Consider the following 26,996-nt stretch of genomic DNA (forward strand, 5'->3'; position numbering starts at 1 on the left):
CTAACACTTATTATTAGGATCCGAACTCCATAAATTTAGATATTACCTTGTAGAAAGATTGAAAAATTGTCAGTGATTTTTGTGTGGTGGACATGCAGATGATTTTGCCTTGTAGGCAAGATAACAGCAAAGGCTGTAATTTTTGCTTCCTTTCCTAGAAATTGCATTTCTGCATTCTGTTTTTCATTGACTACACAGCAGTTTCCCCTGTCTTTGAACCAACTTTGTCATCTGCTGATTTCCTTTTAATGAGGTAAATCTATTTGTGACAAATGTTCACTAAGTATTTGGGAACCATCTTTAACTTCATGAAAATTATATTTTGACTTAGTAAGTAATTCAAGCAGGAGGTATTTTGACTTATGAGACGGAATGCAATACAATTGGAGCAATTAAAAGTTGTTATTATTGAGGTGCCTGGGTGACTCAGTTGTTAAGTGTCTAACTCTTAGATTTGGCTCAGGTCATGACTCATGGTTTGTAGGATCAAGCTCTACCTCTGGCTCTGTGCTAATAGCGTGGAGCTTGCTCAGGATTCTCTCTCTCCTTCTCTCTCTGCCCCTCCCCCTCTCATGCTCTCTCTCTTAAAAAATAAATTAAAAAAGATTAATAAAAGTTATTAGTATCATCATTAAAGGTCAGCATGTGGGACTAGATCTGTCTGAACCTTTTTTGGCCGATAGGATACCATAAATTAGGCTTTATGCTAAGCTTTTCAGACAAGTATGAGTTACCTGAATATTATCCACTTCTCCCTGTGATTATCTCTGGATGAATTCTCAGGCTATTTGTTTCTTTCTTCCTGTCCCCCCCTCCCCCATCACTAGACCACCACAGACATCCAGATTTGCTTTGTCTCCTTGGAGGTTTATGCCAATCCTCACACCTACCAATTGAGAAAATCAGTGGTAGAAGTACATTAATGACTAGAGAGAACTGAGTTTCATTTTTTATGATAAAATACAGGTAAACCTCAAAGGTTTTAAATTATGTTCTTCTTTGGAGTTTCATATCAGTACCCAAGGACACTTATTAATTTTTACTGTCTTTGTGGGTAGCTTGGTGGAAAAATGTTTAAGACAGAAAGGGAGTTCTAAGAAGACTTTCTGTCTTTGTTAACTTCTGCCAAACCTTCAAGGGAAACCTACACTGCATTAAGGAGTTCTGAGGAACAATTTTGCTATGCTTTCAAGTGGAGGAAACTTTCTACTAAATTACAGAATTTTCTTTTTGCTCAGATAAAATTGATCATTGAGGGGGCTAAGTTAGGAGCCATAGAGAGATTTAAAGGGCAGAGCATAACAACTAGAATGGAAGGTCTTAAAGATGATACTGGACTGAAGAAACCTAAGAATCAGAGCCATCACTACAAATGCTTTTCAAAATGTGCTCTCTCCAATCCCTATTCTAACAGAAAAAAGATGGACCCAAGTAGGAACAGGAGAATGTACAAAATCCCTTTGCATCCACCCACATTTACCTCATGACTTTTCTCCGAGTGCTCGCTGCTGTGGTTTTGTGGTTTCCACACCTAATGACACATTAAACATGTCACCTGTCCACTGTTGTGTTTTGACTGTATATGCCATTTAAAACAAGTCATTTTGGGGTGTCTGTAGATTGCTATTTGCTGCCTTATCTGACACATAATTTGAGATTCTCCCAATGATAGGTTCAGAGTAGACTATTTTATACTAACTATAAGAAAATGGTTCATTAAATAAACATAGAGAATATTATACTCTTATAGGGAAAAAAAGAGAAAAATGTGGCAAAACCTTATAAAGCCATCGATTTGGAATAGGCCAGGGGGTCATCAAGTCCTCAGCAAACTTAAACCTTCCCAAGAACATGAAGTTATCTTATGTAATGATCCCCACAGACATAGCCCATGATTCTGACAGATTGACTTGATCTTCTCTTTGCCACATCTGCCCTGGTGGTGGTAACAGAGGCTGTGTGACTCATTGCACACAATCCTTTCATCTCTGTGAAGCATCTTATAATATAAACCAGAGTGGTTATTCCACTTCCCTCAGTCTCCAAGAGACCTTAACATGCTATATAAACAAGAAAAGGCCCCCTCAGTGCCTAACTCTCAATGGTAATGAACTTCAAAGACATTTGCGGTATTCCATTCACAAGTATTTCTAATTTGGGGCAGACGCACATATGCAAAACAAGTTGTCAGCTGTAAGTGGTATTTACACTGTGAAGCTTTTTACCCAAATACTGCTCTCTCCCTTCCTGTTGTAATTTATTTCGAGGAAGCATCTAGGGGGTAGAAAGAGAGTGGTTGGTGGCAGTTCAGGCTGGCAGACTGGATGTGTGTGGCCTTGGGGAAAGTCTGCTTTGAATGAGACCACGGACTGAATTTTCATCACCATCAAGAAAAAGAAAGAATGCTCAAGGGAAACCATGCGCGTATAAATTCCTTTGCCTGGAAATCAGGAGGGGATGAATTTTCAGAGCTGCCCTGTAGGATGCCTTTTGTCTCTTCAAATGCATTAATAGGAAGTGCATCTCTTGTGCAGACAGAGCTCAAAGCTCCCCACAACCAACCCCAAATTACAAAGTATAATATTGTCTCTATTTGTCTAAATCCATTCCTTATTTTTATCAACAGTCTATGAGATGGGAAGGAGATGGGAGAGGCAAAACATCTGGGAATGAGAATCTCTCTTCTTCTCCTTGACATTAATTTTTAATGAACATTTTTCTATTTTTTTTAACATTTATTTATTTTTGAGAGACAGAGAGAGACAGTGTGGTCAAGGGAGTGGCAGAGAGAGAGAAGGAGACACAGAATCTGAAGCAGGCTCCAGGCTCCGAGCTGTGGGTGCAGAGCCCAGCATGGGGCTCGAACCCATGAACCATAAGATCATGACCTGAGCCAAATTCAGACGCTTACCTGACTGAGCCACCCAGGCGCCCCTAATGAACATTTTTCTTATTCTTGTTTCACTTAACCAAATTCTATTCATTTATTTCTAAGAATTAATTCTTCTGTTTCTTTCTCCCCATGTCACACTGCTGCCATTTTACGTCCGGTACTAAAGTCTGATACCTGGAAATCTGGGCAACTGCCCTGGACTTCCCTCCATCCCTACCAAAGGAGTGTATAAGTCTTTCTAAAACTATAACTGATCAAATCACTTTCCTGCTCAAATTTAGCATCCATATCTTTTATTTAGAAACTCTTTGAGAGTCTATAGTATGGAAGGGATAGTTCTCGACCCTGAAGCATTGCTCCCACTTCCCCCCCCAATTCTGTCTTCTACATTTTCCAACCAATTTGTCTGTTCACTCTGCCCTGAACTCCTATTGAGTTTCTGACCTCTAATTTTTGCCCACTTTTTATCCCCACCTGGAATGCCTGGTCCTCTTGTTACCTGCTGAACTCCTGCTCCTCTTGGAAGGTCTGACTGAATTCCAGTACATCTGTGAAGCTTTCCATGAGGCTGCTCCGGACCACATAATCTCTCCTTTCTCCAAACTCATGTAGTCCTCAACAGTTGACGTTACTCAATCAATGGACTTTATTTATTTGAGCATTGCCTTTTGTTTGTTCATCTTTCACACTATGTCTCCACTGTGATTATAAGCTCCTGGAAAAGAGGAACATATATATTTTTATTCCTTTTACTGTTGCAATGATTAGAACATAACTGATAGTTAAAAATACATGATGACTAGTTGAAACATCATCTGTTTACTATCAAAGGAGTAGTCTGATATCTGAATAAAGAAAAAAAATCTATGAGTAATCTCATCAGTCCTAAAACAAAGAATGAAAACAGAGGACTGTGTCTTCAGGGTCTATGAGTCCTAGAAGAGCTAATGATCTGAGTTTTGCTCAAGAGAATACATTCAATTGCACTTTTTGAAATGATACCTGCAATTAGTTGTGTTGGTTATTTCTACAAAGAGGCAAAACACAGAATAATCCAAACACAGCGGAGTAAAATGAGCTCTTCAGGTTGTTGGCAGCTGTATGACTGAGGGCCCAGCTTTTTGCTGCATGCTGGCTGGAGTCTGCCCTCAGATCCTGGAAGTGGCCCACACTTTCTTGTCACAGGGACTTCTCCAACATGCTTGCTTCTTCCAAGCCAACAATAGAGGCTCTTTTTCCAGTCTTGAGACTGAGTCTTATATCATGTTACATAGTCAAGAAACTGACAACCCATCACCTTTGCCATATACTCTTGGTTACAAGGAAGTTACAGTTTCTGTCCACAGAGGAGCAGATTACATACTGTTAGCAGCCGGGAGTAAATAACATGGGGGCCATCTTAGAATTCTGCCTGTATAACATGTATTCGATCTTAAAGCAATGTATTTCCATAATATTTCTTGCATATTATTATGTGATGTTTATTACACTTTATTATTCCCTGTTATTATAAATAGTTTTACTCCTCTACCATTTATGTTTACCCAGAAACAATTATTTCAATATATTCAGTTGATTCTTCTGGTATTTACTTCCACATACCCAAATAGGACGGGGGTATGTGGCATATACCCAAATAGTGTGCCTGAATTGCAGCTTTGCTCTGGTCCTGTCAGAACATGTACCTTTGGAACCATGAGCCAGCATGTGAGAAGCTGGAGGCCACCAAGCTGTGGGGAAGCCCGGGCCACCATAAAGAGGCTGTGTCCGGGTGTTCAGCACTGTGGTTTCAGCTGACGTCCCAGCTCAGACCTGGTATTGATAGGGACTTAAGGAAAGATGCCTGCAGATGATTTCTTCTCCCAGCGCATGAGTCAGCCCCCACCTTCAAACCTTCCCAGCTGAGACCCCCAGACATTGTGGAGTAAAGTCATCCCTGCTATACCTTTCCCAATTCCTGCCTCACAGAACCCATGAGGATAATGATTATTTGACACCAGTAAGCTTCTCCTTCTTATCTGCATTGTTAGTACCTTTAGGTCTCTTCCATCGGGCGGTTTCGACTCCTCAGAAAATTAAATTCAGAGAATGTTAGCCTGAATTGGGAACCAAGCAAGGGAAAATGGCTGGGTTCTCAACATTCAGTTGGTAAATGTCTAGTTAATTCCTTTGTTCTCAGTAAAGCACGATGTGCATGTAGATTCCTTAGCCAGAGACCCTGCATGACCCTCTGCACTGTGGTCAGTTTGAGGCCATGTCTCAGGTTTTCATGTGTTTCAGTGAGAGCCACTTCATACAGCCCTCAAAGGAGTTACTCCCTGTGGTAATTTCTTCAAAATCTCTTAAATATATATGTTAAAGATGTCTCTTTTATATTATGAGTCATAAATTCACCAAGTTTCTACATTGTATTCTCTGGATATTAAGTAGAAAAGATTCATCCAAGCACAGACCAACAGAATAACTTACAGATTGTGAAAATAATTTACATATCTTGAAGAAAAACTCACATTACTAACCAAAGCACCCATTGATTAGAAATGAGTACATTTCTTGTTGGAGTTTGATACATGTATTCAATTTGTACCATTAAAGTAAAGGGAAGGGGGTGATTGTTATTGATTTCTGAATTTGCCATTTGTTAACATGCTATTTTGTATCAGTGACATGTGATTGGCCTTAAATGCCTGAATGCTGGCAGTACAAGCATTTTTTTTTTCTCTTTTCATTTCTTGTACCAAGCTCTTGATGTCATATAAAAAATCTTCCTGGAGAATACATTGATGGTGCTTTTATCATAATTATGATTATTATCACCTGCTCTCATCATTTGGGACCATCCATTTTCTTGTTGTATGAAAGGAATAGCTTTTTAAGCCACATGGCCTTTTTAAAAGAGTCGAAATTGAAAAATAAGTTGAAACATCCATCTGAACTGACCTTTGACTTAAATATAGCTGCAGACTTTTCAGGGATTGCCAGTCTCAGCGTGAGACAAGACATTTTTTCCTTTCAAAACTTTTTCTTTAGGAAGCTATTTCATAAAAAATGAAAAATAATTAATAGGTCCTATGAAAAGATGAAGGGCCAAGTTCTAATTATAGCTATCAATTCATTGTGTCTGTCCAGATTGGAGAAGGGCGTTTATAAAACTGTAGCACTCTGTACTTGCAAAACTGATCAGTAAATCAGCCGGCCGGTGTATCCAGTTCTCTTCATTTCAGGAACAGAGGTGGCCATCACTGCCCACGTAAAGCCTTCCTAAGTAAGGATCCCGCACTCTACCTGCTATAATTTAAAGACTGAATACTCTGTCGAAGTTTGAACCTTTTAACGTTAGCGCGTTCAATTAAGAGTGCTTTACATTTGGACAGTTTAAAGGCTCCTTTGGCAGATCTAGCATCTAATCTATGAGCGAATCTTACGGGATTTGCATTATTGACTGATGAATAATACTGACTTGAAACAAATGTTTAGCGCTCATTTACAAATGAGTGTTGAGGGAAATTCAGAAACTGTTTAAAAAGTCTAATGAAATACTTGAAAACAAATTACTCTTGAGAAAGTATAAGCTTTCCAATTTAGGCAGTCCTTCAAAAGATAGCTCGTGGATTTATTCTAAAATATGATTAAGTTTTTTTATTTTTTATTTTGAAGTACTTCAGGTGTGTAGAATTCTACAGAAAGTAGTATAACAGATGCTCACTCATAAGTCTACCATCCAGACCCAAACTATATTATATTTGCCATAATTTTTTCATACTATTTTTGTTTCTAAGGAAATAAAATTGAGAAAACTAAAGCTAAAGCCCCTCCATGTTTTCATTCTTTGTCTCTTCAACTATCCTGAAATTTATGGAAAGTGTTCTCATGTGAATTTTTAAATTTTTAACAATTTAAAGTATCGCTTAGATATTTAAAATTATTTTAAGTACTGAATTGTTTTAGGTGCTTAAAATGAATATAAGTGATATTATGTTATACTTATGTTGTCTTATGCAACCTTTTTATTCACTTTTACATTTTTTTAATTTATTCACATTTACAGTTAGATATATAGACAGATAGATTGATCTAGTTTTTCTGTTTTACTTTCTGCTGCTTAATAAAATTTTGTTCCAGGGATAAACCAAGTGGTATTGATCCATACTCTTACTAATGGACAGCTAAGTTGTTTTTAGTAGTTTAGAATTACAAACAGCTACAATAAATATATTTGCCCATGCCTCCTTGGTAATATGTCTAAAAGTTTCTTTAGGACAGTGGCTCCCAACAGAAAATGATTTTGCCCCTATGGGACATTAGGCAATGTCTGGAGACACTTTGGATTGTCATGTCTGGGCAGAGGATGCTATTGTTATCTGATGGATAGAGGCCAGGGATACAGCTAAGCACCCTACAGTGCACAGGGTAACAAAGAATTATCTAGCCCTAAATGTCAATATTGCTAAGGCTGAGCAATTCTACTCTAGGATATGTAACTAGAAAAACTATATAGATGTACCGTGATCATGGATATTGAATTCAGTAGCCTAAACGTAACAACTTCTCTCAAATTAATCAATAAATTCATTCTAGCTCTAGTCAGTGTTGCCATAGGGTTTTACACTGAATTTGACAAACACATCCCATAAGTATATTTTTAAGTCTTCCCAACATTACGAGTGGGTCTAAAGCATATTGCCGATGGCTCAAATTCATAAATTTGGAACAAAGGGAGTCTGATTATCTTCCAATAGCATGATTTTCAATAAAGAATTTTTCTCAGGCTGGATTTGGGGTGGCATCATTTGGCCCAGTTGGTGCCATGCTTTCTTTTTCTTAAAGTACTTACATGGATTTGGCCTTAATACTTGCAGCCTTTTCAGCTCCTATAGGCTACAATGCCTATATTATTAACATTTTAGCACTTCAGTGTAGACTGGTTATAGGCTCCAAAGGCTATGTAACTTCAATTCTAGAAGCAATCAGTGCCCTAAATGAGAATCCAGATTCTAGGGAGCATTGTTTCAGAAAGAAGCACACCTCAGAAGTTAATTTCTCAACTTTTGTAGCCATCCATATCTTCATTAACTCTTGAAATTTAACTAAACATTATATTTAATCTTAAAAATGGGTTTTCACTGTTAAATTAGCACAATGAATAATAAAATGGGCTCTCCTTGGTAAAATAAATGTGGTTTAAGTTTACATAGTATGATTATTTAAAGGTTTTATTTTGGTTTTAGAGAATCATCTCTTTCTCTCTATGCATTCAGTTCAATATTCCTGTTGTTTTTCTGTTGTGAATTATAAAAAAAAAAACAACTTGGCTTTGATTGCTTCCAGTAGGGAATTATAAACTTCCTCAGAGAATCTTAGAGTTCTGTTACACATTGCAAGTTTCTGCTAAGTTTACCATTTCCCCAAGGCCCTAATGAAATTAGAAGTAGATCTTAATTATTGTGGTGACCTTGTTGACCAACGCTGCTATCATAATATATTTGGCCTGGAGTGGTACATTCTGACAGCTTCGTTATTGGCTTGGGAGCTGTGGCTCTTGTTGTGGTAGTCCATTCTTCCTTCTCTTTAAATTTAATGGTTTCACAAATAAATAGAGTGCTCAGTACTATAGTCCCCTTCCATCATTATATGGTCTGATTCCTCTGGGTTTATATAATATAGTAATTGTTTATTTAGTTTACTCATGCATTTGACTGATTACTGAGCACCAACCTGGTTTAGGATCTTACCTCACCTGCATATGTCAAGTTATCTCATGAGGCCTAGGATTTTCTTTCATATTGCTTTTTTACCAGTTGTCTCCTCTTTGAGCCTCCTGTGTTAGGTACCCCTCCTAAGGGCTCCGGTTCACTCTGTGCTTCTCTAGAAATAGCATTGGTGCCACACTGGAATGTTACTGCTTAGCAGTGATATTATCTCAGATTACCTGGTTCCAAATCCTAACTCCATTCCTTACTAGCACCATGACCCAAGGGAAGTTACGTATTTTCTCTGAGTTTTTATTTCTTCATTTATTAAGTGGAAACAAGAATATACCTATCTAATAGAATTGTGATAATTATATTTACTCATTCAGCACATAGTTCACATAGTTATGAGGGACTTCTACGTCTATCAGTCCACCATTCCTAGTGCTGGGGATAGAATAAGGGACAGAACAAAACCCCTGTGCTGCTTACATTTTAGTAGAAAAGAGACAATAAATATATGAAGATGTAACATGATATGGGACTAGAGAGTAATGGGGAGTGTATATTAGATAGGAAGGGACATTGACTAGAAACTGAATGAAGATGGAGAGCACTGAGATAAAAGCAAGGTTTTTGGAGGGTGCAGGGGGGTGAGAGTGGGATGGGCTGTAAAGATCACTCTTGGCCACGTGAAGTCTGAGATTCCCATTAGTCATGGGAGTGGAGAAGCTGAGTATCTAGTTTTGTTATAGGCTGAATTGTATTCACCCAAATTCATATGGTGAAGTCCTAACCCCAGTTCCTCATCATGTTGCTTTATTTGGAGAGAGGTCTTTAAAGAGGAAATTAGGGTAAAATGGGTGGGTCCTAATCCAATCCTTATAAGAAGAGGATATTAGGGCACAGACATGCACAGAAGGACAAGGTGAAGACAGGGGAGCCAAGGAGCAAGGCCTGAGAAGAAACCAATCCTGCTGACCCCTTGGACTTCTACTCTCCAGAACTGTCTGAGAAAATAAATTTCTGTTGTTGAAACCACCCAGTCTATATTATTTTGTTATGGCAGCCCTAGCAAACAAGTTGAATAGCTGAGTAGACAGTCTACTTTTCAAGGGACACAAAGGAAGCTGGAGTGATTGGTACATAGGAAGAGTTTAAAATTACCAAGAGCAGATAGATCACCTAGGAAGGTATGAGGCTAGAGGTGAGAAAAGATCTGAGAGCTGATGCCTGATATACTTCACGTTAAGACATCAGGGAGATGAAGAAGAACTAGCAAAGGAGACAGAAGAGGAGCTGCCTGCCTATAAGAGGAAAGAAGAGAGTGGTGTTCGAGAAGGCAAGGTGGATTTATCAAATCCATCTGAGAGTTTGAGCAAGATAAGGAACGAGAAGGGTTCGACTGAATTTGGCAATTTGAAACTTAGTGACCCTGAGCACCGTGATTTCCATGGATTATGGGAACAAAAGCCTAAATTGTGTCATTTCAAGAAAGAAGAGGAGGTGAAGATGCAGAGACAGTGAGTAAAGACAACTTATTCAAGGACTAAATAAGATAATGCATATAAAGTGCTTAGAACAGTCCCTGACACACAGTATGCTTTTAATCAATGTTAGCTGCTGTTTTTAATATTCTCATTACAGTTATTATTTACTACTTGGCTGCAAGCTTCACAAGGGTAGAGACATGACTATTTTTATTGAGGAGTTTGTTTTCAGTACCTAGTGTACCTTGTAGACTTTCCTTTCACTCATATAGAAAAGGAGACTCAAACAAATCTTTTGGTACATTGATAAAGATTCATTCTGCCCCATAGGAGAAACTCCTGTTAGCTCCCTACTTAAAAACAACTGTACTGTAGAGCTTCTTTTAAAAAGGCCAGTTTAGTCACGCCGGAGTGGCTCAGTTGGTTAAGTGTCTGACTTGGGTCACGTCATGATCTCACAGTTTGTGGGTTTGAGCCCTGCATGGGGCTCTGTGCTGACAGCTCAGAGCCTGGAGCCTACTTTGGATTCTGTGTCTCCCTCTATTTCTGCCCCTTCCCCACTCATGCTCTGTCTCTCTCTCTCAAAAATAAATAACATTAAAAAACCAGTTTTCTTCTTTGGAACTTTGGTAAAAGCTCGCAGGAGAGTACAAGTCATTGATGGTAGATATACAAGCAAAGGAGGTACAAACTCAGAAGTAGTCAAAACTGAATGTTACCTAGCAAAAGATAGTGTCAGTAGCAGAATTATGAGACAAATAAGTAGAGCAACACCCACAGATACATGCAAAAGCACACACATGCATGCACTCTTGGTAAGCGAGACAAGAACCTGGGAAAAGGGAAAGAAAGACATGTTTTTCTCAGGTGAGTTTTCTGGGCAGGACAAGAACAGGAGTTCCGTTACATTCTGTCTTTCCGACAATGTGGTATTCCTGCTGTAGAGGCCCTTCAGTTCACAGAGCACTTTCACATATGTCACACATGTGACCTCATGTATTCTTCTCAACAGCTTTCTGAAGAAGGCATTGTAAACTTTATTTTACAGATGAGAAAATTACTCTTCTGAAAGGTTCCACAACTTGTTCGTTGTCAGACAGGGGATTTAGTTAGGCTCCTTACTTATTTAGTACTTGATTGTGACTTCAACATATCCATTCTAAATTGCTGAATTTGAAGAGTTCTCCTCCAGGGTGATTTATTTTCCCAGGCCTGCTCCCTTTTTCCTCCACTACACACTTTCTTATTTCTCTTTAGAAAAGCCTTGAAATGTTGTTAAAGATCCCTTTCATCTTCTTTTATAATGAATATTTATTATAGACTTAATATAATATTGAAATCAATGCTGCATATCCTTGGCTCTTTATTATTAAGAATTTGGTAAAAAAAATCTATAGAAATCTCATTATGATCCACTTCTCAGATGCGTTAAAATAAGGCAAAAAATCTCCAATTTTCACTGTTTAAACAAAGCTCATGAAATTTCAGGCATGTATACTGAAGCACAACATTGGTTGAGAAGGGTCTGGGTTGCTTTGTTCATGGATGATGTAGGTTTTCGATAGTGGCAGTTGGCTCAAATGCCTACATTTGAAAGTCCAAGGTGCTAGGCTCTGATAGGTACTTGTTAGAGGTGGGTACGACCTCACAATCACAATGACAGAAAGATTTCAGATTGATCTATGTTTAATTTGTATCTCCTGGAAAGGCTGACATCTTCAGCTAAGTGGCTAAATAAGCAACAGATGGGTTTAGCATGAGAGGAACACAAGATGTAACTTGTCCTGGGCAGTCACCAAAGGACTGGTCTGAAAAGAAAAATGATATTCATGGACTTTTTCAATACATTGTGGACTGCTAAAGAAACGTCTCCATCCAGCCCTTGGCTTGGAAAGGCCAATCCACAATGCCCTAAGGAAATGTGCTTTACTCAGAAATGCGGCGTTCAGTTTCTGTAACCCTGCATGGAAAATCCTTTTAATGCTGTGCATTTCACAAAATGCAGTAATTGCCTTGGGGTATAGTGAATTACAAAAGATGGGAATAATCACAAAGAGAGAGCATAAAGGCGAGGGAAATGCATAGAAACCTCATTGTTTCCAATGATCATCAAAAATAGGTCAGACAACAACTTCTGCTTTGATGTTTGAGGTTTCATTTTTAAGGAATTCTATAGCAATGAAGTGTAACCTCAGCAAATGGAAACTTAGGCTCAATAAAGAGCCAGAGAACTCCTTACTGGAAGAGTGTGGGATGAGTCATTTTTATGAAATATTTGAATAGAATCTTAATTCTTATGGTTTCCATAACAATTTTTTCTTAATCCTACCTTCCTCTCAGTTTGTTTAATCTACTAAACTGGGTATAGACACGTGGGAATTATTTTACATGGAAATTAGGCTCATATCTTCTTTGGCAAAATTAGAGGCATCCTTATCGTACATTGTAGGCAACATGAAGAGGACAGTAGTTGGAAGCACATGGTTTTAACATTGGTTCTACCTCTTGCTAGCTGTGTAAAATGGGATGATTATAATGCCTTATGCTGTTTACATGAGGATATAAGGAAGTAATGTATGCCAAACTCCTGATGCATCTTGGGGTCTGTAGGGGGCTACTTTACCATCTCCTGAAATAGTCATCAAATGCCCAGAGGAAACTCTGTGTGGGTGTGTGTGTGTGTGTGTGGTCGTGTGTGGGATTGTTTTGCACTACTGAAGAGATGAATTTATGCTCTGGGTGAAGTTAGGCTTGTAGACAGATGTACTTCGTGTGGGCACTTAACAGAAGCTAAAGCTCCCAATCTCCCCTCTTACCTGTGACCTCCAGCCTTCCTTCTCAACAAGAAGTCTAGTTTTCATCACTTTTGAAGTTTTAAGGTTTTGATAAACAAAAGAGCCGGAAAAAAAGAAAGAGCCAGGACTCAGTGGGATGTACATAGTTCCCTCCCCTCTGCCTCTCTCATTCTGCCTATCATAAGTTCTTGGTAATGTTGTACCCAAGATTTCTTTATCGCCCCCAGAAACCAGAGACCACCAGGGAGGCCAAAGCACGCATGCAAAAGCAAAGGGCTTTATTACGAGTTTAGACTCGCCGGGGCCTAAACTCGGGCTCACAGACTTTACCGGCGCTGTGGATCCATGCTGAGAGCGAGCGAGCCCCAAACAAAGGCGGGGCAGGACTTTTATGAGTTTGGGAAGGGGGAGTTACAGGAGATTGTGACATAGGTACAGAGACCCAATCATAATGGTACAACAGTATTGGCAGCAGCTCTAACCATACACACTGTTCAGAGCATTTGTTACTTTTGGCGGGACCCAATTACAACATTTAGGGTATCTTTGAAATTAACCAATTACAGAGCGAGTTCAGGGTCTTGTTTGGTGGCTATGGGGTTAACTTTAACACTAGGTAACAGGGTCTTATCTAAAGTTCCCATCTGCAGGCCTTACCCTTAGGAATATGGGGTGAGGTAGCTGGCCTTTCCTGATTGGATACCCCCAGGTATGACTGCCAAATGGCCAAATGGTTCTGAAGAGACTGACCTTAGACCTTTTAGCTTAGAGGGGGAAACAAAGCCAGTCATGGCGTCTGTTAGGTTCAGACTTGTGTTCTTATAGTAACTGTGAAGATGTCTCAAATGTATCAGCAGGTAAGCATGAGATCATTGTTTGTGGTAGACCTGCAACACATAAACTCTTAATTTCAATTCTGTAGGAGGGAAAGATATCATTATTCTCTACCCATCTTAGGTTCATTGACTGAGGCTGTGCAAATTAGACGGGCGAAGGACAGATTACAAGAGAGAACAAACAAGTTTATTAACATGTGTCTCTTGCACACATAAGAATACTCAGTGATGAGTAACTCAAAGGGGTGGTTAGAACTTGGGCTTTGATAGCATCTTAGAAAAGAACAGTAATTTTGTAGAGGAGTGACAAGAAAAAAGAAAAGGTCTTTGAGCTTCTAACCATGGCAAACTCTGGGGAGGCACATATATGGGGAAACTAATGGAAGATAAGGGATAGTTGGTAAGGTTTGTTTGTGTAGACTCTTGGTGCCATCTTGTCTCTGATGACCAGGTTATTGTCCCCTTCCTGGCATGGGAAGGGGGGACACCTCCACAAGGGGAAATTTATGTTCTGTTTACAGGTAGATAAGATAAGACAGAGAGCTCAGACTATGCTTTGTCTCAAATTCCTTCAGCTCAAAATAGTCCTATGCTGGAGGACTACATTGGGGTGGTATGCTCTGAACCCCTTCAGCTCACAAATAAATGTGAACTCATCTGCAGTTCAGATGCTATAGAGGTAGTTACAATTTTGAGTTGAAAAGTCTTTCTGCAATGCTGGTGAGACTCATTTGGACACTCACTCACCCATTGAGTCCCTCTTGTCAGCAGTATATACAAATTACCCTCTAGTTTAAGAAATGAATATTCATGAAGACAATGATGATATAACCAAGTTTAAAAGGCATAGTTAATGCTATTGAGCAACTATCTCTCCTAAGATCAACTCAGAACAGGGATAGGGATGTGTTTACAACACACACACACACACACACACACACACACACACACACATACACATATATATATGTATATAACCTTTAAATTTTTTAATGTTTTGCCTATAGTAAAAGAGATATCTCTTCTTAATATAGACCCCAGAAATGAAATTTATCAAATTCTTTTAGGTTCCACATCTGTAAAAAGGAGATAAGCCCACTATAAGCATTGATGCAGTAAAGTCTACCCCATTTTCGAAATGAACTCTAAATTCCCTGTGTGCTGTTTCTGCCTATATCATCTCTTCAACTGCTATAAATGCATGTCACTTCCCTTTACCTGCATTGAGGCAGGTTAATGCTTATTTTCAGTGTTTAGGTGGATGGCTCCACACAGTCTTTCATTTCACTTTAGTTTATAAAATTTTAGATATTCACCAACATGCCATTGGGCACACCTGTAAACCAGCCTTCAAAACATTTTCTGTTGAAAAACTGATAGGACTCAGACAGTTGCCTGAAGCAAATATATGCATCCTCTGAACTCCAATGAATAGAGAGGGAGGAAAGGAAAGGAGAGGAGAGTGAGGAGAGGTAAGAGAGGAGAAAGGGGAAAGGGGAAAGGGAAAGACTGACCAGGGGAAGAAAATGACATGTTTGTATTTAGACCTACTGACTTATTTTCATTGTCTGTGTGCACTAATCAGAATCTGGGCTCCAGGCTGGTGCTGTGCAAAGCAGGATCACTGAGTGAAACTGTGATGATAATCTTTCCCTTCTCTAGATGGGTGTTCCCTCCTGCAAATGAGGGCTCTTTTACTCTTTCCAGGATTCAGCCAGAACTCACTAATCAGACTAGCTTTCTCTTGTTAAACTTTCATTCTGAATTTCTTATACCTCCCAACCCAAACACATTTTCTTTTAACTCTCTGTCCTTCATTTTGTTAGGGCTGAGACTTCACCAATCTGAAGATAGGTACCAGTAAGTGAAGTAAATTTCCTTTGAGAGTTTTGCATTTGCAGTTTTAGCCTAGGAGGACAAGGCCTTACCTACCAAAGTAATGTGAGTGTTCCAGATGTTAGATGCTTGAATGTAGACTACTTTTGTAGTGTGAGTTGCTAATAATAAGCTCTCTCTTAGGTTATAATTATGGTCTACGATGAACACTATGAAACAGGTGCCATTGATGTCCCAATTTTATAGATGACACAATAGCACTGAGAGTTAAGTGACTTACCCAAGGTAAGTTGGATACTTTTATTGAGTCTCGTCTAATATTTTCTCCCAATCTGTTTGACTAGGAAGCGAAGACTTAATGCTGAAAGCCAGTTATCTTTCTTATTATGCACTCTTGTCACACAACTGCCAGTTTTTTAATGGGGCTCCTGGATTCAAGGACTGGACTTACGTTTTGGTCCAGATTCTAATTATGTGCACATCTCTCTGCCTGGCCAGTCACCAGGACTTGTTAAGGGACAGGTATAATGTCTGACTTGTTTTGCCATATATAATCTGCCCTACATTGTGGATGAATCTCAAGTATACCAACAGGTTCTTTCCATGCACAGGAATATTATTCTCTATCTCCTACAGGTGCCAGAAACAGATCTTCAGAGGTTTTGTGGTTTGCTTCAAGTTTCATAGACTATGTAAAGCTCCATTAGAGAAGCATGGAAGGAAAATTTTCCTGTTCATAGGTCTGAAAATTGAACACTGAAAACGAACTATTACAAACATGTTCAAAGAAGACATTTATCTCAAGAGCCCTGAAGTCTTTGATCAATAGCTTTTAATTTTTTTAAGTTTATTGATTGATTGATTGATTTTTGAGAGAGAGGAAGAGAGAGCATGAGTGGGGGAAGGGCAGAGAGAGAGGGAGACAGAATATCTGAAGTGGACTCTGCAAAGACAGCAGAGGGCCCATTGTGGGGCTTGAACTCATGAACTATGAAATCATGACTTGAGCCAAAAGCAGACACTTAACCAGCTGAGCCACTCAGGTGCCCCTCTGATCAACAACTTTTAAAGAATAAATGTGAACACTGAAGGCTATGCTCTGTCGTCACTTAGCTAATCTCAAAATGTTCTGGGTCCCACGTGTTTGAATAGTTAACTGTGACCCTTTCCTTGTACAGAGTATGCCTGCTGAATAATAGCTCATCTAGTGTGTTCACGCCTTAGATTTGGTTCAATGTTGTTAAGTGATAGGAACTCAAGAAGTGGGAATTTTTGTTTATCGTGATAATAGGGCTTCATAGTGGTGGTATTCCATTATGTTCTTCATATAAACATGTGAAAAATAAAGAATGAGCCCATCAGAGAACTAGCTCTCTTCTTAAAGAACTGCTTAAAAACAAGGCTTCTGCACCAAATATTCTAGTTCTTTGGAGCAGTGCCAAATCCCATAGTACATTCTTTATTTAAAAGCCATGTGTCCTGAAGTCAACATGTTCTTGTGGATACTGCTACAACTGGAAGCAAGATGACTTTATAGGAAAAACATGTTAAAACACAAACATGTATTAATAGCTTCAAAGAGCTGGAACATAAAGTAACACATTCAGAATCACTTCCTCTTACTAATAGAAGCTCATGGCTATTTGTTAGAATAATATACAATTATACACTAAGAACATTGGGGGTGGGTACTTTATTCACATGTTATGTGTGGGGTCTTTCTTGCCCAGTGCCTAGTCTATAATAGACACTCAATAAATGTTTTCTGATAATGAAATAGAAACCTATAGGCATTAAAAATGAAATTGATAAAATTTTAAAAGCCATACTTCTGTGTGCTTATTCCCTATTTTATGCAATCATTACACAACTATTCTTCCATTACTCCCCCACCCCACATTGGATGAATTGAGGACATTCTTTACTTTAAGCGGAATAATTATAGAGAAGATGTTTCAAATCTTACTTGCATATATTAGCAAACCAGATGTGTGGATAAAGCATCATTTTCACTACACGCTCCCATTTGCCCAAAGGATTGATGTGTGTTTCTTTGAACCAATTCCTTTATTGGTTTTCACTGTGTACTTGGGCTTTTTTAGAGACACATATACAGTCCTTCTTAGTAGTCAAATGTCTGCCTAGACTGTGAAGCTCAAGTATGGTTTAAATGGTCCTGAGATGCTATTACCAAAAATAAATAGATTGCATTTATTAAAGTGAAAGACTAAGCATTTGATAGAGCAGAATTATTCAAAGAAGGATAGAGCAATGAAGTAAGTCTTTTGTAGACTGGAATGCTTTTTGATCTTCATTTCCCTTTTATTTACAGCTGCATATTCATATTAGGGTAGGGGAGGCTAAGACTCTCTCTTCAAAATATATTACATATGTTGATCAGATAATTATCACAGATTATGTGGATCTAGTATATTCAGTAAAGCTGACTAGAGCATTTGAGTTTTCACTGTGTAGTGGGGTAATACAAAGTGATGGACTAATAAGAAGTAATTTACTAATTATTTGGGATTAGTAGTTTTGATGTCATTATTAATTTGAATATGATCTCATTACCTCCAAGTGGTATAATAGTGTAGTATTAAATGAGCATCTATTTGTACATTATATAAGATGGGAGCTGATTTAATAAGGTCAACAAAAGTTATTCTGTTTTCTGTGTAGGGGAGAAAAAATAATTTCCCCCTGTTCTTCTGAGTTCTTGGCTAAGATGAACCTGTAATAAAAAGTGAATTAATAAGAGAAAAACAAGAAGTTTATTAACATGTTTATCTTATATACACTTGAGAGATACCCAGGGAAAAATGAGTAACTTGAGGTGGCTTCAAACTTTGACTTATATAGCATCATCCACAAAAAAAAACAGTAAAGTTCTAGAAAACATGGCGAGACAAAGGACAACAGCTTTAGGCTTCCAAGGGAAAAGATAAAGGATAGTTAGAAAAGTTTGTTATGCAGATTCCTCTGACACTGTCTGTAGGCTGATAGGGTCTTAATTGTATCTAGGTGGTTAAATTTGTCCTTCTTGGTAGAGAGGAAGGGAGGGAAACCTTTGAAAATTTATGTCCAGATTTTACACAAATAGGGGCTGGGCAGGGGAGATTTTTTGTGTCTGTTTCATCTCAAAAAAGTTCTTCTGCCAAAGTGGCCTATTTTGGGTAGCATATTGTTACCCTTCATTAGGAAACTGAATATATAAATACCCATGAAACCACTACACAAATATCACATGCAAAGATATTCTGAGCATAGGTATGTTTACATTGGGGAATTCCTAAATATAACTAGCCAAAAGTGTTTTTCGTAATAATGCCCAGGAAATCCTAGTTCACTGTTTCTTTTTCATTTTGATTACATAAAACCTTTGCATCCATTTAACTGTTCTGCTGCTCAGCAAGATATTAAAGTACTCTAGGGTGCTGGCAAACTATCTAAAATAGAGGAGAGAATGAGCTAGAGAATCATCCTCAATGATTACTTACTCAACAGTTTTCAGCAGCTAAAATGTCACTGATTGGCTGAAGTCTTACTTTCTTTAATTTACAAACAATTTACCTTAAATTTTATTTCTGTCAACCCTGGGAAACATTTATTTAAAAAATCAGCAAACCACATTTTCTTCTAATTTGATACTTTTTCCCATAACATAAGACCATCACAATAAACTAAAAGCCATAACTTGTGCACATTTCTTGTATTATCAACACAAGTTTAAATATGATAGCAGAATTTGAAATAATTTATGCCTTTTTATGATTTGACCAAGTAGTTTAAATGCTATTTTTAATCTTGCCCATGAGATGTGTGGATTTTCGAATATAGCAACCGAATAGGATTGAAAACTCCCTGAAGGAAGATCTATTACAGGTCCTCAGTAGTTTATCCATAATTCTGAAACTCAGAAAGTTTTGAAAACTGTAAGTTTCTTCCTTTTTATTTGGTTGTGAATCTTGACTTGATCTGATGTGGCCAAACATGAACTGAATGTGAGGTTCTTTTGGTCATTATTTTACTAATGTGAATATTTATATATTATGTTGCAGAAATATTATTAGGTTTGATTATAGGTGTTACGCTAGACCTATTGGAGTGTTACTAAATATTAGGTAATGAGCAATGTTACTTCTATAAAATTAGAAAAAAAAATTGCATTTTTTAAATGTTCGTTTTTGAGAGAGAGAGTAGGAGAGAGGCAGAGAGAAGAGGAGACACAGAATACAAAGCAGGCTCCAGGCTCTGAGCTATCAGTACAGAGCCTGATGCAGGGCTTGAACCCACAAACAGATCATGACCTGTGCTAAAGTTGGACGCTTAACCAACTCAGCCACCCTGATGCCCCTAAAAAAATTTTTTTTAATGTTTTTATTTTTCAGACAGAATGTGAGCAGGGGAGGGGCAGAAAGAGGGAGACACAGAATCTGAAGCAGGCTCTAGGCTTGGAGTTGTCAGCACAGAGCCCGATTCGGGGCTTGAACCCATGAACTGTGAGATCATGACCTGAGCCAAAGTTGGATGCTTAACTAACTGAGCCTCCCAGGCACCCCCAAAAATGGCATTTTAAAACACATTCGTTACCATGAACACATTGTCAGATTGTGGCCCTGTATTACCATTAATTTAATTTAATTTTTTTAAAGTTTCGTTCTTTCTTTTTTTCTTTCTTAGAGAGAGTGTGAGCAGAGTAGGGGCAGAGAGAAAGAGAGGTAGGAGACAGAGAATCCCAAGCAGGCTCTGCACTGACAGTGCAGAGCTCGAATTCACAAACTGAGATCATGGCCTAAGTCAAAATCAAGAGTCAGACACTCAACTAACTGAGCTACCCAGGCACTGAACCCCCCTCCATTAGTTTTATTTTAAGGCATCTTATCAAATAAAGACTTATGCACTACAGTTTCCATATGTGTATTTATGACATGGGTTGAGTCTGAATTAGCATTTAGGCCAGAGCTAACTGCACCATTTTAGATCATTTTCCTGCATTTTTCTGGGTACTGAGGGAATGGTGTATCTGTAGCCGAGCCTTGACCTCTGTCCTATAAATATTTTTGAAGCTGTCCAAACAAGAAGATAAGCAATGGGTTCAAAATCATGTCCAAAGTTCACTGCCTTTTGAGCTGAATTAAGTGAATTAATGTTTATAATTAACTCATATGACTCTCTATTCTTATACAAGTGTTTTTGTCTACTGTAAATAGTTTGCTACCCCTCATGAGATAACCCATCCACTGCAATACTTTTTCTGATATAAGGCTTATCATTGGGAAGAGAAGAAAAGAATTCAGAATATTCCAGACCAACCTAGAGAATTCTTCCTATGACAGTTCAGTTCAAGGGTAGCTAAAAAGAGAAAGAGGAAGAGAAGAACATAACTGAACATCTCCAATGTGACACATGCTTCCTTTTATCTACCCCTAATGGTAACCATTTAAAGGGGAATTATCATCCCTAGTTTACATCTAAAGGAAATGGAGGGGGTTGCCTGGGTGCCTCAGTCAGTTAAGTGATCAACTCTTGATTTTGGCTCAGGTCATGATCTCGTGGGTAAAGGGATCGAGCCCCATGTTGGACTCTGTGCTGACGGAACGGAGTCTGCTTGGGATTTTCTCTCCTCCTCTCCCTCCCTTTCTCTCTGCTCTTCCCTGATCATACATGCTCTCTAAATAAATAAATAGATAAATAAGTAAATATTTTTAAAATGTTTTTTAATTTATTTTTGAGAGACAGAGAGAGACAGCGTGAGCAGGGGAGGGTCAGAGAGAGAGGGAGACAGAATCTGAAGCAGGCTCCAGGCTAGCTGTCAGCACAGAGGTCAATGCGGGGCTCCAACCCATGAACCATGAGATCATGACCTGAGCTGAAGTTGGACACTTAACTGACTGAGACACCCAGGCGCTCCAGTAAGTAAGTAAGTAAGTAAGTAAGTAAGTAAGTAAATAAATAAATAAAGGAAATGGAGGTTCAGGAATATTAAATGCCTTGACCAAGTTCTAGAGCCAGAAGCTACAGATCCCTTACTTGAAACCATGTCTCTGTAACACCAAAGTGCATGCAGCCCTCCCAAGGTTAAAGCCATAGAAGGCTCCTAACCACTGGACCACTGCTATTGTAAACATGTGTCTCTGGCCATGGGGTATGCATTGAGAAACATGTCCCAGGAAAGCCTTATGCACTTCAAGAGTGCTTTGGGATAAGATCCAAACCTTCCTCGAAGACTTACCACCCCACCCTCTTTGACTCCAAGTGCAGGCTCTCTCACATCCACTTCCATGCTTTGCACTTGCTCCCACCCTGTCTGGAAAGCTCATCTTCTCCTCTGCTTACCGGGTTAACTCCTTCATAGATCAGGGAGCTTCAACCCCAGAAGTGCTTAGATGCCCCTCTCCTGTGCTCTGTGGGACCCTCTGTTCGCCTTTACCATAGAGCCAATTACAGCATATGGTAGAGTTTCTTTCTACTTTTCTTCAGTCTCTCCTATTCAGGTGCGAGACTCTAAAGGGCATGATGATGATTTTACTTTTTATTTAATTTACCCTTACTAAATATAATTTTCATAATACTAGGTGTTCAGTGAGATTAAATGAATTGATGTTAATTAAATTCTACAAATAGAGAAAAATATGATTTTATCCCTTTGGCATAATATTCTTTCTCTTTTCGTTTGAATCAACATACATGTACCTTTGTAAATAGGGAAAAACAGCTTGCTGAGATGAGAGGAATGCCCTATGCTAAATAAAATCAGCAGTAACACATTCGGTAATTGTGAGAAAAGTCCCATTTTTTTTCTTTACTCAAATGATGTCTGCTCTGATACTATAAAATAATTGTAAAAATACATTTAAAAAAAAAAGCCCATACTTGAATGCCTGCTGCTTTTCTCACTTACGTTCATCCTGAATTTTTTTTTGTATTTTCCGAGAGTGTAACCATATGTTCAAACAATCGTTTCGACTATGAAATTCCTTAGAAGTGATCCCCAAATACTGAGGAGACAGGCAGGCACCTGGGCTGATGTTCTGGGCTCCTTTGAAAATACAGGGAGAATCAAATTCCTCAGAACAGACCACAGGCATCACTAGCGTTTGAAACAATTGCCCATCATGGATTTTTACCTTGTCGGTTCTCAGCGTGGGGCTCCTTTGCCCGGTAATATCATGACTGTGCAACAGTAGTTTGTTAGAACAAAGCACAAGTCTTTGAGTTTGAGACTGGAGAGGTGGTGGGAGAGGTTTTGTTTTGTTTTCAGTCTGGGATACGCTCACTGTATATCTCAGCATCCACATAGTTTATCACATATTTCTCATTCTTTTATAAAAGCCAGAATGTGACTGCAAATCACTTATCACCAATGATACCCTATGTCTCACTGGGGGGAAGAAAGTGAATACCAAGGAAAAAGGAAAACAAATGTCTTGCTTTGTTCCAGTGATATTTTTCTAGCATGTACTAAATAATGGTATGCATGTTTCCTGTTTTAGTGGACTTAAGCATTTCCATATTACTAAATACAGTTTTATCGTTGCGCCAGCACATACAAATTGTTAGACTAGAGCCTTTTGTCAGTATGCATTTCTGTGGAAAACTGTATCATGGACCATTATTTATTTTCCATGTGAACAGATGCTCCTGTTTTGAGATTATACCAAAAATTTTGGACTAGGCATATAGTATTCCAGTGGGAATGCAGACTTTATCTCTGGATAGACGACTGATAGTTTTCCCATGAACGTGGAATTAGTGAACACAGACAAAACCTGAAAATCACTCTGAGGGCTTCACAAGCTGGAAAGGCAAGAGGTGATTTGACCTTCTACCTCCAATGCTCTTCATCTTCAGATATTCTTTAACAAAGTACTATGTAGCCCTGCAATGTCTTTACCTTTATCTGCAATATGATTGCAGATATATGATTACTGGTATATGCTTATTTGTGTTTCATTTTAATGTAATATTTTAACTAAATGGAACATAGGAATGGATGCTCATAATAATCATACAATTGCTTGTTTTCCCTCTAGCTCTTAAGACACTGGCTTCTCTTGCTTCTTACTCTACCTCTTGGACTATACTTTGTTTTTTGAATTAGCCTAAGAATATGGTTTTTATACAGTAGACCATGAATGAGAGGTCGTTGAAGGTTTTGAACAGGAAGGGGAAATGACTGGGGATGACTTTTGGGAAATGAATTGGGTCTGATTTTGTAGGATGGATTGGACCTGAAAGAAGTCGAATAGGAAGCTTGATTGTGAGGCTGTTGTAATCTCAGTGAGAGACAATGGAAGGTCACATCAGGGCTGTGTCAGTGGAAAGCGGAAGACATAATTGTGTAGAGACAATAGTTGATGTGGCATAAGCCATATAATGTATGTGGCAAGAGATAAAGAGATGCCAAAAGTGACTCTGAAGGTTTGGCTCTTATTTATTTCAAGAATCATGGTACTAATACAAAAATGGGGAATATAGGAGGAAGAGAAATTTCTTTTCAAAGATATAGGTTCAGCTGTGTTTTAAAATGTACCTTGTGTTTGTTTTAATCAGGTATTGTAATACACATGGACATGAGAATGATTATCACAGAAGCAGTTCTTATAGTCACAGATGCCTAGAAATAAGAAGCATGGCATGCCATGCAGGACCGTATAGGAATGCACCAGGGCTGGGCAGGAGGCAGAAGGATAAGGGGGAAGCAGACACAAAAGCCTTTATTGTTGTTTTCATGGGAAGGAAAGGGCAAGGCAAGGTCAGCAGCTAAGTAGGCTACGGATTGGATAGTTCGAATACATTGGTGATTTCTAGGTGTCTAGTACACATTGCCCTGGGTGGATTAGGGCAAGAGAACAGTGTCCCAGGCTGCAGGAGCCTGATAGGAGGCAGGTGGGAGTAAAAACCTCTATTTGGTTGTTTAGTATACCAAAGGTGTGCTGGAAGGCACGTAGTTTGGTATCTTTAGGAATTAGTTAACCTGGGTGGAGAAGTCTCTCCCAGCAAATTCCCAGATGTCAGAGCATCACAAATAACTGAAAAAAATATGATTACTACAAGTTGCCTAGGCAATATGTCAAAGTAGAACTTTCTCAGCAAAAGCTGGATACTGGAGGATCTGAAGAAAATTTAGAATTCTAAAAACAGAATTTGGAATCCCCCATAGAGAATGGGGCTTGTACACGTTGACGACACTGTTGGGAGAGACAACATGTGTAGAGGAAGGATGATGACCAAATACAGGAGCTCAAGGAACGCCTGCAGTGAGGAGATGGAAAAAAGGAAGCAGAGTGAGAAGAGACCTCCTGAAGTGCCAGGAAACATGAACGTGTTCTGGAAGGGAGGTAGAGGTTAAAGAAGGGGCCGCTCCGGGGAATGATCAAGGACCTAGGGCCTGGGCAACCAAGGAGTCCTGAAGACTTGTGATAGTATAGACTAATAGAGCTAGAGGCACAGAAGCCTGATTGCAAGGAGTTAAATACAAATACAGACCTCTTTTTAGAGAAGTTTGATGAAGAAGGAAGGAGAGGGGTGGGTCCTGTTATTATTAGCTGATGCTTACTAGGCATCCCAAAGTTGATTTTCCTAACATCATTTCTCTGTTTCCTACTGTATCCTACAGTTTTGGGAAATGAATTTTTCTTACCCTACTGTGTCCTAGCATATTTTTGCTTGCCTATCTCCTCCATGAAACGATAAGCTTGAAGACAGGAGTGCTGTATTACATAACTAACATTGTTCCTGGTATAAACTGTGTTCATTTTATGTCCGTTGAATAAAAGAATGGTAGATACCTCTCAGAAGAATATATGCCGTAAGTGGCATGTGTTGAATTCCATTCCTCTGTATGTGTATTTCCCTCTTTGCTTTTATCTATTAATTACTTCAAAATGTAACCAGCAATTCATTTCCTCCAGAAATCTTTCCCCAATTAACTTAATCTAAACTAAACAGTTATTTTGCATATTCTAAGTGCATAAATTATGTATTTAATTTGTATGGCTATTTTTAGGTCACAATATGTATGTAAGTTTTCTATCCTCAAATATAACAAGACATTATACATGCTGAGCAAATGTTAACAGGCTACATAAACTATAAAATACATTCAGAATATGCAAATATCACAAATCAGTGGCATAGATCTTCTATCTCTGTGACTTATGAGGCAGAAATTTTCATCAATGTCACTGTTTTGGAACCCATAAAACAGAATTTTATGAATTAGTGACTTCAAGATGTTGAAATAATACCACAGAGACAATCCATCATGAACTATGTAGTTAACATTCTTTTTTATTCAAGTTTAATTTTATTTATTTTTGAGAAAGAGAGAGAAAGTGAGCAGGGCAGGAGCAGAGAGAGAGGGAAACAGAAATCCAAGAAGACTCTGCAATATCAGCACAGAGCCTAATGCAGGGCTAGAACTCACAAACTGTGAGATCACGACCTGAGTCAAAAATCAAGAGTAGGACGCTTAGTTGACTGAGTCACTGAGGTGCACATATGTTGTTAGCATCTGATTTTGTCCCCTGTGGCAAACACGAAATAACTAAGAATTGTTCTAGTCATTTAGTTATGAATGGTATTGTTTCTTCATTATGATAATTGGATTTTATACATTTGGTACACTTATTCATATTTTTGTAAATATCTAACAAGTAAATTATTTGATTGATAATTATTAGACATTAAGAGCTAAATCAGAAGCACTCAATGAGAAGACAGGACTTTCAGAATATGGATGCAAAATCTGCATAGAAACTGTAGTAATAGGAACTGAAGAAGTAGAAAGAAACGTCAGTTGATGTACTGTACAAATAAAGGTGAAGATTATCTCACAGGCCACGTTTTATACACCTATTATATTCAGAGGTTACATTGCTCTATTTACCTACCTGCCCTACTGACCTGGTAACTACATCAGGTCCGTGTCTGTATTCCGTTCATCTCTTTTCTTAACATCTAGCATGAAGTTTGACATAAAATAGGCCCTCAGTGTTTATTGTACTGAATTAAAACTGTACATTTCCTGGGGTTCCCAGATGGCTTAGTCATTTAAGTATCTGACTCTTGATTGAAGCTCACATCATAATCTCACGGTTCTGGGGTCAAGCTCTGCATTGGGCTCACTCCTGGGCATGGAGCCTGCTTAAGATTCTCTCTCTCTTTCTGCCCTTCCCTTGCGCACACACTCTAAATAAATAAATAAAGGGGTGCCTGGGTGGCTCAGTCAGTTAATGCCAACTCTTGATTTCAGCTCAGGTCAAGATCTCACGGTTTGTGGTTTCAAGCCCCAGACTGGGCTCCACACTGACAATGTGGAACCTGCTTGGGATTTTTTCTTTTCCCACTCTCTCTACCCCTCCCCCACTAAACCTCACACTGTCTCTCTCAAAATAAATAAGTAAACTTCAAAAAAAATTAAAAATGTACATCTACCAGGCCACGTATCT

The 26,996-nt window shown here is 38.6% G+C and overlaps 2 long non-coding RNA genes across 2 annotated transcripts in view; one reads left to right on the top strand and one right to left on the bottom strand.

The window, feature by feature from the left end:
- Positions 1-1,560, top strand: part of LOC115286505 — a 52,050-nt gene extending 50,490 nt beyond the window's left edge. The window contains exon 3 of the long non-coding RNA XR_003906094.1: positions 1,415-1,560. This is a non-coding gene — a long non-coding RNA (uncharacterized LOC115286505). The remainder of the gene's footprint in view (positions 1-1,414) is intronic.
- The window catches only part of LOC115286503, a 48,876-nt gene that overhangs the window by 10,570 nt on the left and 11,310 nt on the right, over positions 1-26,996 (bottom strand). Inside the window, exon 3 of the long non-coding RNA XR_003906093.1 lies at positions 3,368-3,608. This is a non-coding gene — a long non-coding RNA (uncharacterized LOC115286503). The remainder of the gene's footprint in view (positions 1-3,367; positions 3,609-26,996) is intronic.

The sequence above is a fragment of the Suricata suricatta genome, chromosome 3 (assembly GCF_006229205.1).
Source record: "Suricata suricatta isolate VVHF042 chromosome 3, meerkat_22Aug2017_6uvM2_HiC, whole genome shotgun sequence".
In the NCBI taxonomy this organism is placed as follows: domain Eukaryota; kingdom Metazoa; phylum Chordata; class Mammalia; order Carnivora; family Herpestidae; genus Suricata; species Suricata suricatta.